General features: G+C 33.2%; 1 protein-coding gene across 3 annotated transcripts in view; it reads right to left on the reverse strand.

The window, feature by feature from the left end:
* Positions 1–9,326: 9,326 nt before the first annotated feature.
* Positions 9,327–11,965, reverse strand: part of GRIA2 (glutamate ionotropic receptor AMPA type subunit 2) — a 157,682-nt gene continuing 155,043 nt past the window's right edge. For all 3 annotated transcript variants that reach the window (XM_047717815.1, XM_047717814.1, XM_047717813.1), the window contains one exon: positions 9,327–11,938. The gene's annotated coding sequence lies outside the window, so the exon portion shown is untranslated. The remainder of the gene's footprint in view (positions 11,939–11,965) is intronic.

Raw genomic sequence — 11,965 nt, forward strand, 5'->3', positions numbered from 1 at the left:
AACAGAACCGGGCAGTGAAGAAGCGCATGCGCAAGTCATTTTCTGACCTGACTAGGAGCCCGAGGACAGGGCTCTAATCACACGAATTTGTGCTAACCGGAGAGGAGAGCAGCAGGATACCCATAAAGATCCGGGGCTGGAAGGCAAACAGCTGGCTCTGGTAGTTCTGGTGCTGATACTTCCTAGCTTCCAGAACACGGGAACGTTTCGTTACTTCATTAGTCACGCTCGTAGCATGGATGCTAACAGGATTGCTCTAAGTAGCTATGAATGTCACCTGGTTCAAGCATGCACCAAGTTCTGGAAAGGACGGGCAGCACGGCCTTTCCTGGGGGGTAGCTTCTAAACGAAATACTCCAGAAGTTACCGAGCGGTATATGATAGAGAGAGCATGCTGACGCTGGTAAGCAAGAGAGAGATCATTCTAGTCTACCTCCCCCAGTGTGCCATACTCCAGACTTATTTGTCATTTTCCGGTTTGCAAGAGGTGCACTGTCTCTTCTGCCTGAAATGAAACTAGAGTAGGCCCACCTTGTCCCCACAGTCCACGTTTCTTCATAACTCAGCTCTTCTGGTGACCACTTGTGCAAAATTTCTCTTATCTGTCCTACCAGGAATTCTAAAGGGCAAGGACTCTGTGTTTTATTCAACATTTACCATCATAGTATAGTACAAATGCCTCTCACATGAGTAGGTGTTCAATACGTATTTGTTGGGTGAATTAACAAGTAATTTTAATCCACATCTCTGAAGAGTTAGGAATATAATAAGGAGACAACAGAGGGATGAGACATGTGTAAGAGACAAGAAATTTGAAGAACATCTTGAACAATTTGCTTTTTCATGTAAGATAGATGAAACTTAACAGAAGCACCATGTATTATTGTATATGGAATCTGTCACATATGTTCAATAAATACTCACTGAATAAATAAATGTACAGTTAAGTGAATGCATAGACAGTTAACTTAAGCCCTCAGGGACTCTGATAGAAGATATTCTAGGTGTGATTATAACAGAAGGAACAGCACTTAACTGCTAAAATGAAATGAATTACAATTTCAGGAATGAAAACATAAGGATTGTTTGGGGATTTTTTTTTTTTTTTACCTATCAGATTAGTAGTTGTTCAGAATACCTTGATTAATATTTGTATGTGTTCATAATTGTGATTGTGAAGGGGCAAAGAGTGGCTGTAAAAGAGTTTCTCCTACATTTACAAAGATGGTGAAAATGTTATTTATATTTTTTCTATGTATACGAAGGTTCACATTTACAATAGTAACCTGAGAGCCAAATGTAACCACAAACAGATTTACTGAAGGGAGGAAAAATTTTTGCTGGAAAGATAAATTCAGTTTAGAATTTGTTCAAATTGAAGTGTCTATGGGAATTTCTAGCTATAGCAGAGTCTTAGGGCAAGTTTTGAAATCTCTTTTGCCCCTATTTCATTAAGGCACAGTAGTTCTAACAGTATCAGACTCATAAGATCCTGGTATTAAAAGCATAGATCTATGTGAAATGTTAAAATTATGACTGGCAATGAATATTCAATGGATATTAGCCATTTTTTCTAAGATTTATGTATTTATTTGAGAGAGAGAGAGAGAGAGAGAATTTAACAGGCTTCTCACTGGGGTCGGAGGCTGATGCAGCACTCAATTCCAAGACCCTGAGATCATGACCTGAGCTGAAACCAAGAGTGAGGCACTTAACTGACTGTGCCACCTAGGTGTCCTGGATTAGCCATTATTTTAATAATATTGGTGATATTAATATTAAGACCTCTACTAGAGAGCAGAATATATAGGTCTAGAATGAAGGAAAGAGATCAGGGTTATCCACACACATTTGGGAAAACCCAGTATAGAGATGATGATTAAATCTATAATGAAAATTGGGTTTCCCTAGAGTGAGAGAGAATAATTGGAGAAAAATTGAGATAGAAAGGAAATCTCTCAGGAATATTTATATTCATATTGTGGATAGTAGGGTTTATTCAATGAGGAGATAAAAAGAAATTGAAATAATGTGGGCCTTTTTAAAAGGAAGTCATTACAGAGATTGCTAAACAAAACATTTCTATTGATTTAGATATTTTGCAGGGCTGGTCATAAAATACGACTTGAAGAAAAACACATTATGTAAAAATAATGTGCTATAAAAAGTTTCTTTGGAGAAGAGGCTGATTTATGTTGAACTTTGCCTTCATTTTCTTAGTAATTTCTGCTCTGGCTCCAAACTCAGCCAATGTGATGTACCCTCTTTTGACAGCAGCGAGGCAGTTGTCTATTATTACTGGAGGGCATCTGTCATGGAGCTCTAGCCTAAGTGACTAAGTACAGTAGCCTTTTGTCTACACATACCACTGTCCCATGGGGACTGCACTAAATACCGTTTTCTCCACTTCATTATATGTCCAGTGATATTTGAGTATTCATTATACACCTGAGCTCCCGGCATTTGTATGGCTGCTTGGTGAGTCCAATCCTCAATTCATTTTTTCTCTTAATTCATTTTAAAAAAATTTAGACTCCATTTGTATCACTGAGCATCATCTGGTGACCTGAATTTTCCCATGTGAGAGTTACAAGTGCTAACTCTGACACAATCATGCCCTGATATGAAACCTGCTTCTACCTCTTACCAGCTCCATGAGTCGGAACAAATTATTTTACTGCTCCGTGTCCTTGTGCCTCACAATCCTTGTTTGTAAAATGAGGGTTATGACTAGAGTGTGAACTTCACTGCATGATGCCTTGCACATAATATGTGCTTTGTAAGTATGAGCTATTATTATTATTATTACTTTGCAGAAGCATTAAATACTCAAGGATGAATAAAACATATTTATTCCCTGTCTTCAGGAAGCTTATGCTATAATAATGGAAATAAATGTTTAAGCAAATCACTGAAAATATAGCATCATTGTTGGATCAGAGAGATGTTTACTAGGTACAGCATTTGCACACACAAAGTACTTAATCAGCTTTGCTTGGGGTGCAGGGGGTGGGGAGATCCAGGTTAGGTTTTATAAGAAAAGACCATCTTTCACATGCTACTTGAAAGATTACTAGGCCTATGCCAAATTATGTATTTTTGTTGAGTTTTATTAGTAGAGAAGGGGAAATAAAAAGGGAATCATTATCATGTGGATGCCTGTGAGTGAGAGCTGGCCAAATGGATAGGACACATTATGGAAAACAAAGATAAAACAGAAAAAGTGAAAATAGCAAATTATGGATGTTTTTCAGGCATAAATGATCAATTTTGTGCTTTAAAATGTTTTCTTGTTTTGCCATTGTATTTGGAAAGACAGCATATTAATAGGCATGATGTGATAATGTGTAAGTAATGAAGATAAACCTGAGAACCAAACATGGAAATGTTTTAAAATTTATACATTGCTATACAGTAATACTAAATTTTTATATGCAGAAGTTTTATATAAACTACAAACCCAGATATTAGTATTTTATAACTAATATAGAGCTAAAAAATCACTCTTTATAAACATATTAAAAATAAACATTAAAATGTATATCGGGCATATACTCAGTCTATAATTTTAACCACTTCTTAAAATTTTTACATGCAAAATATTTTCACATTTTCTGGAAGCAAGTTAATATGTAATAATGGCAGCTTATGTTTGTATTTATAATCTCACCTTTTTCAAAATTGGTCTTGGGACAACCAATAAGCAAAGATGGCCATGTATGTTTGTTTACCTATCATTAGATTGAACGATTTTGTTTTATTCATAAATATTTAAGACACCAAGAAAAATAAATGCAAATGCTTGCTTAAAAATGTATAACAACATTTAAAATTGTATTATTATCAAGTGTCATTCTGTTTCTCTGGCCAATTTTATGTCATCTACCCCAATGGGAGCTTGAAAATTTCTGCATACAAATTCAATCCCAAAAGTGCATCCTAATTCAAAAGTTATACCATTAGTTATGGAAAAAATAAAAGTGTCCTTCTTGGCAGAAGCCTCCTATTTTTCTTATATATAGCTGTTTGAGAACTAAAGAGATCCACTGTGGAAAAGGGCGGGGAGAGCTAGGAAATAGGGCTGGAATTGGGAATCACCCCTGGTTATTATCTTGACTTGGCCTTTCCCAGCTGTAAACAGTTGACCTATGACTTAACTTCTCTATGCCTCAGTCAAGGAAATGAGTGTCCTGAAGATAATCATGACACTGAAAACTATATTGGTAACTAGTTATCCTTTGATGTCGGAAACTATCAGATAATTGAGATATATGCTTTTTCCCATCTCCAGAAAACCATTTCTAGATATTGAAGCACAATTTTATCCCCCATTTTTGTTGTTGCTATTATTATTGTTGTATTTTGATGAAAATGCTGATGACACATGGTGTAAATATGACTCCAACTTCTTTCCTTTGTAGAGATGGTTTCACAACTAATTATGAAGTACACATCTTGGAAAATGAATTTTGAAAAACCAAATACTTGAAAATAAATTTCAAATTATAAAAAGATATTTGAAGGTATAATTTTGTGCTTGGGTTTAGTCATTTTGACTCTTATATGTTCTACCTCAATAGTTGCTTAATTTTTTAAACCCTTTTCAAATCTCTATAATTATAGTGATCCATGTAATATTTTTTTATTAAAAAACTTAGAAGGTATCTCAGCAGTGTTATAAATAATTAGTAGAATAAATACCACAGAGGATGTGGAATTTCTTTTAATACACACATGAACATACACACGCACAGAAACATAAATAACATTAAATAAAAATGAACAAAGACATGTTTATCTCTCTAACACAAATAGCTGACAAGATAATGCACATAAAACAGACCTGAAAGGCTTTTATGATACAGACTAAATATAGTTATAAATCTGAGAATGCATTTTAATTTAAAATGAACCCAAAATAAAGATGACAACTTCACACTGCTTATCCATATTAACCCTCACTGAGAACTAAGGCACATATTTGCAAGAAGAATATGTAAAGACTGATATGTTGTCTATTATTTCAGAATCAGGTAAAATTAATGGTTACATATGCTTGTAACTCATGACTTAGACTTCAGTAAAATTGTCCTCTGATCAGTTGAGATAACAAGCCAAACCAAATAAAATTTGGGGAGAGAGAGAAGGCAGTTTATAATACTACAGATTTCCATTTTCATAAGTATTTTAAGAACCTCACTGATCATTTTTATGAGGTTATATCCTTTTAAATCTGTAAATATTTACACAAAAGTGTTTTTAGATATGGTTCAAATATATCAATAGCTTAAAATTATAAGAAGCACAAGATTTTTTTAACACAAAATTCTTGACCATGAGATGTTGGGGGGAAAAGTGATTTTTACATAAAAACCTTCTAAATTACATTATAATGAGCCCCCCAAAAAAAGGCATGGAAAATATGCACAAGTTAACTTATAATCAATTTTTATTACAATTCTTACCAAATGGACTTCCTTACCTATTAATATTGGCAATATGATGGGGGATACTTAAAATAGCATGTCTATAATGTATGAATTCCTAAATGTAAAATGTATTTTTCTTTGGTTTAGGAAACCCAATAAAAGTGTAAATTCCTTCAAAGTGCTTTCCATTTGAAATTAAATATACTTTTTTAATTTAGGTGTAATTTAATGGAAATATTTAAGTAAATTTTTTTTTAAAGATTTTATTTATTTATTTGACAGAGAGAAATCACAAGTAAGCAGAGAGGCAGGCAGAGAGAGAGGAGGAAGCAGGCTCCCTGCTGAGCAGAAAGCCCGATGTGGGGCTCGATCCCAGGACTCCGAGATCATGACCTGAGCCGAAGGCAGCGGCTTAACCCACTGAGCCACCCAGGCGCCCCTTAAGTAAATTTTTTTAACTGATAGTGACTTTCATTTTAAGAATTTTCATGAATAAATTCTCAGTTGGTAGGCCCATCATTAAGAAATTATGAGCTTGTTTTAAAAATACTTTTTTAAAATTTTTGCTACAGTTTGATTGTAAGATACTGTTTCGCTGCTGACCAAAATATGTTGAGTGTTATTTGAATTAAACTCTTATCTAAAGAAACAGATTGTAGATATATGTAAGCCATGCAGATGGCAACAATTTAAAATTACCAAACTGCAATTTGTTAACGGATTTAATCTGAGTCTTTGAAAACAGAGCTACTGATCAGATGTCAAATAAATTTACAGACAAGCAAAATTTACACAATCTAAATTTTGAGAGAGAGAAAAATATGAGTCCATATTTATAGATGTTGTTGATGAATATTATCAGATATGTACTCTTAATTAACATTTGAATGCCTTGGTTGAAAATTGTTGGGACAGAAATATAGAACTCTTGAATGTCACAGAATCATCCATATACTGACAATAGTATTTCTAAGTGGGCAGGATCAAAGAACTGCATGCTTTAAAGAACATATAATACTTAGTCCTTAGAATACAGGTTTCAAATTTAGCCTTTACCTTCAGTTTATGATTATTCAGGACACATTAAATAAATGTTTTTTCTTAGAACGAACCAGTAGCTGAATGACTGAAATTTAGAGGACAGAACGGCTTTTCTAATGGTTTGAGATGAGGAAACAAATTTGTAAATAATGCCAAAAACCTTTCTACATCAATTGGCACTCCAATGCACAAACTTACTCCTTCAAGCCATTTTTTAAAGAAGACACAATGTTACATTATGTTTTAAATTATCATATTAAATCTCCTTGCATCATTGTCATGAGATAGTCCTAGTATCCACATACTCCAGTTGAGAAGACAGAGACAAAGGGAGGCGTGAAACAAGGAGAGATAAAGCTAGAATCCTGGTTTTGACTCCCTCCCAAGTGCTTAATCCACTCCCCCACATTCCAATTTACAATAAAATGAAATTGGCACATTAACCTGAAAGGAAAAAAAAAAGAAAGAAAAATGACCAAATTCATTCAGCGAATTCAGACATACCCAATGAAGTAACAGTGAGTTTATGCTTATTTGAAAAGGAATCTAGTCTGTGCAATAGCACAATTGACTTATACCTAGTGGGGGGAAAAGGCAATTAGAGAATAATCTGGAAGTGCTTGAGAGAGGAATTAAAATAAACAATTGGCTTGTGCTCATTGTAAAGTGACTTTAAAAAGAGATTCTGATGAGCACATATATTAAAAATAGAGTTCCTGCTCTTCCTGCTCCATCGAAGAGCCTCCCACTTCCTACAAAAAGTCTATAAATTGTGTGACTCTTTAAGTACATGGAGGAATATCACACATTTGCAATTATTGGGTCAGAATATGTGAGTCATGCAGAAATAGAGCTTTGCAGGAAATTTTTATTTCATTGGAGAAATTCTTAGTCATTTATTACAGCTATTAAGAAGACTCTGAAACTGTCAGACCTGTCTTTGACAAAATGAACTGTATTCCCAGTGCCCTCCAAGCAAAATCTCTCATTAAAGACAGGACAGAAATAGATGGGATATGATGGAGAAAAAGCAAAAAAGCAAGATGAATGAAACTAAAAACTGAGGGACCATCTGAGGTGTAATATATGAAAAATGGCAGTTGTACTTAAGGGCAGGAAGAGAATGTAAAATGGTAAAGCATGAAGGAAAAGAATAGAGACAGGATATAAAATGTATACACAAATTCTTATGATCCAGGTTTACTCCAGGCACTTCCTTGCTTGTACTAGGTAGTAGGTCATTCGCATTCATCTCTGTGCCTGAATACCATATTTATATAAATATCTTTGAACCTTCATGTACTTAGAGTGCCATATACTGCCTATGAGCTGGTGTTATTTGAAAACATAGACATAGAGAAAGTATAATTTACTGATAGAACCTAATCGAATTTCCAGTGTCATAGTCTAGTCAAAGCAATACAGTAAGAAATGAACCCCTCCTTTTAATCAAATTGGTTACAACTTTCACAAACCATTTAATACATCCCCCGATTTTCTTTCAGAATATCATGATGATTTTTTTTTATACTTACCCATCTTTCATGTTGGTGATTTAAAAATAAACCAATTTTAAGTATTGGACAAAATTATTTTACTTTTAAACATATATATACCTCATTCTTCTATTTCCTTCAATAAGCTTATTTTGACCTCATATAAAATTTGTGAGACTTAACCAATAAACTCTCCAAAGTTCATAGTATATTAATAAAGCATACATTATCAACTAAAATTGATAAGACAGAATTTATGCAACTAAGTCAGTCAAAACATTACTTACTTCAGTCAAATTAGAGGTAAATAGATTATTTGCCTAAATTACAAGTTAATTTACACAACAGACTAGACGGCTCTCAAAGTGCAATAGATAATATATTCTACCCAGCTGAAAACAAGTAACCCACAGATACATTTCAAGGTAGAGGTGATTCTTGAGTTTTTTTTTTTTTTAATTTACTAGTTTCATAACTCTAGTATGTGATGAGATAGGGGATAGAAAGAAGGGGAGAAAACACACTGAATTCTAATTAGTTTCAGTAAGTGTTCTTTTTAAATGGTATGGTTAAGGTGTTGTGTTGCGATCATCCTGTAGGGTTGTTATACTGTTAATGCTTGTCTGCATTTGCTTAATTTCCTGCCATGACCACTAAAATATTTAGCATATTTGCAGAGTGGAAAGTCAAGATTACTGTATTTTTAAGCAGATGCATTTGCATCCATTAAACATTAAGTATATTAAAACCCACCAATTTTTTGAAAGAAATTTTAATGTGCAATTTCGAAAAACTAAAATGTCTTAATAATTTTAGAACTTACCTACAAAGGACTGCCTAAATACTGAAATGATCACCTTTATAAAAAGATTTAATCAGAACTGTTTAAGTTTCTCCTTAGTACTCTCGTAAAACAATAAATGACCACATTTTTGGAAACATATAAGCCTGGAAATGCGTTCCCTGATGGAATTTGTAGAGCAAGTCACCATTCTGGCTCTTTAATAGGACTATAAAAACAACTGATCTTACAACACAGTGTAATGGCTGATGGTAGCAATGTAGGACATTGATATCTACCAAAAAATAAGAAATGTGATAAATTCAGTCATAGTTCTTCATATGCCCAAAGCACTTAATGATTGTAGACTTGGAATACTGAAAATGTTACTCATTTTAGCTGAAAAAGAGAAAGTTATTTTTACTCTATTACATTTGTACTTAGTTGACCTATAAATTGAGCAAAGATGTATTTGTTTGATAGAAACAGCCAGGTTTCTTTCAGAATAAACTTAAATATACTTTTTGATTTCTCACTATGATTAAAGAACTATTCAATAAAAAAATAAAGATCTTTGCCTTTTGTAAGAACATGTTTTATGTATGATTGAAGTTTTTACAACACTCTGAGAAAGCCATCCGATGTTAGATTTAAAAATAAAATCAAAAGCATTTTCCGACATAGTACACATGAAAAATTGGAAATTCCAATATCTTCAATAGAAGTAGTAGAAAGTGTATGTCTCCTTGGAGTTTGACACCCACTTAACACAGCAGAAAATAAGGTACTATACTGTAAACAAAAAAGTACAGTAGAGGACAGTTGTAAATTTACATAAGAATAGTTCATAAACATTTTGGTCTTTCCAGAACAGTTTTTATATAAAATGAATAAAAAAACCTTTAGACAGCTGTCATCACTCTTGTTTGACCACTTTTCACTTATATGCACACAGACATATTTATATAGCAATATATTGATGCACCGTTACATGGATATTAAACTATGATTACTGCTTTGTAACTGAGATGTGCATTATCCAATCAACATTATCCATAGTTGAAATATCTTACATTATGTATTGTTGTCATGTTGTATCTATAAAAACATGAAAATATAACTTTACATTATTTCAATTATTTACATTAGTTCAAGCTTGACAGAGAAAAATTGATAAGCTACAATTTTTAGAAGAGTAGGCCCAGAGGTACAATAAATAGCATTGATTGTGTAGTCATCTTTTTCATTTTTAAAACCGCATTTGAAGTACAATATGGAAACAATTAGTCTGCAATTTGGTCATTCTAGCATTAATTATTAAAACTTAAAATGCACCTCCAACATTCCTGATGAGGAGAAATGCACAGAAATTATATTGTATTATCTTGGAATTTGTGATTGGGAACGTTAAATTTGGTGAAGAACATCATGATACTACATATCACCATGTTCGATCCCTCATCGAACACATTCTCCTTCCCTTCTGTGAAACATAATCAATGAAACTGTTTTCATAGCACTTAGAAGATATCTAGTGCTACACAAAGGCTTGCTTGCAGAAATAACGAGAATAAAAAATATTAAAAATTACTACTTGATGTTAACAATTGTTTAAAACCCTAAATAAATTTTTTTAGGGGGCTTTAAGAGAAATAAATGGCCTTTTATGAAGGGAAAGAGAGTTCCTTTAAATTTGTAACTAGAGAAATATAAGCTCTTTAGTCAAAAGTTACAGAAATGTGATGTTTTATCCCCAACTGGACATATTAAAAGAGCCATTCCACCTGAGGAGTAAGTATAAATGTAAGGTATTAAAGTTGTTTTTACTGATGGCAATGGGAAGAAATTATGCTGCAGGTGACTCAAAAGTTCTTAAATTATTCTTAATATATAAGGCTTATGACAGCTCTTATAATTTGGAAAACAAAAAAGTTAGATTTAGTTTATGGACTTTGATCCATGGGCAAATATTTAAAAAGCTGCTTTCTAGGCATTCCTAACTTCATTTGCAAGTAATACTTCTCTTCTGCAAGCTCAAACATTATAAATGGAACCTCACATATTATATTTGTTTTTTAATATTAGTTTTTTAAATCTATTAGCATTTATCCACATAGATTAAATGCTTTATGTTAAATATTTCTTTACATATAGTAAGATATACTAAAAACAGATTCAGATATTGTTTTGGGACAAGTTTCTACTCTAGAAACCGCCTGGCCTTCTGAAAAGCGACAATTTTCTCTGGGAACCTAGCAATTTGATAACATCTTTAAACTCATTTGATTTATGACCAAACTGTAGCTAAGCAAAATCAATTGGACCACTTGCAAATAAAACAATAGAAAAATGTTTATTTCAAATGTCAAGCATCGCGAAGTAATTTTATATTAACACCAAATGTTAAAGAATAGGATACATTAAAGTTTTAATAACAATATTAAATTACAAGATTGGAATCTTCTCTTTGTTTTCTTTCCTTAGCATTTACATATTTGGCTTTGAAAAATATGGAACTGATACCTAAAGCCTTTATAATCACTTCCCACTCAGTCTAATCACTATTTTTGTCTTATCCAACCAATATGGAAGCAAATTTATTTAAAAGCCAGTTTGTTTTTGAAAATACCTAAAAATATTTTTTTAATTTAAATGTTTTTTTTTCCTTTTTCTTATAAAACATGTCACATCTTGATGCAGTTGATGTCAAGTGTGCTTAAGTCATTATGAATCAAGAGACTAACAATAGTGGCTGCAGAAACGGGTTTGTTGTCTGTACAAAGACTTCAGTTAAATTATAGTACTTCCATGTTAGCTGTGCATGTCCACCAAGCTTCCTCTGGAACTGGAGTAGAAAAGGATGTTGTGTTTTTAAGTAACCATTCCTTACAATTCGAGGTGAATTCCACATATTTAAGAATTCTTGGCTGAAAGAAAAGTCTTCAAGATACTGGATGCCTCTCACCACTTTGACAATAAACGCACAAGAAAACCATTGTGTAAGGCACTCAAAAGGTTCTTATCAATCACAAGAGATCAGTCACACTGACATTCATTCCCATGCCAGGACTCACGTAAGGGACAGCATGCACTGCTTTTGGAAATTCTGGAGTCATAACACGTCCATTTTCTCCAGTACTTCCTGTAATTGACAGCCTTGCCTTGCTCCTCATGGCATCACTCAAGGTTATCTTAAATGAGAGGGGGGAGGGGGAAGA

Source organism: Lutra lutra, chromosome 2, assembly GCF_902655055.1.
Source record: "Lutra lutra chromosome 2, mLutLut1.2, whole genome shotgun sequence".
Taxonomy (NCBI): domain Eukaryota; kingdom Metazoa; phylum Chordata; class Mammalia; order Carnivora; family Mustelidae; genus Lutra; species Lutra lutra.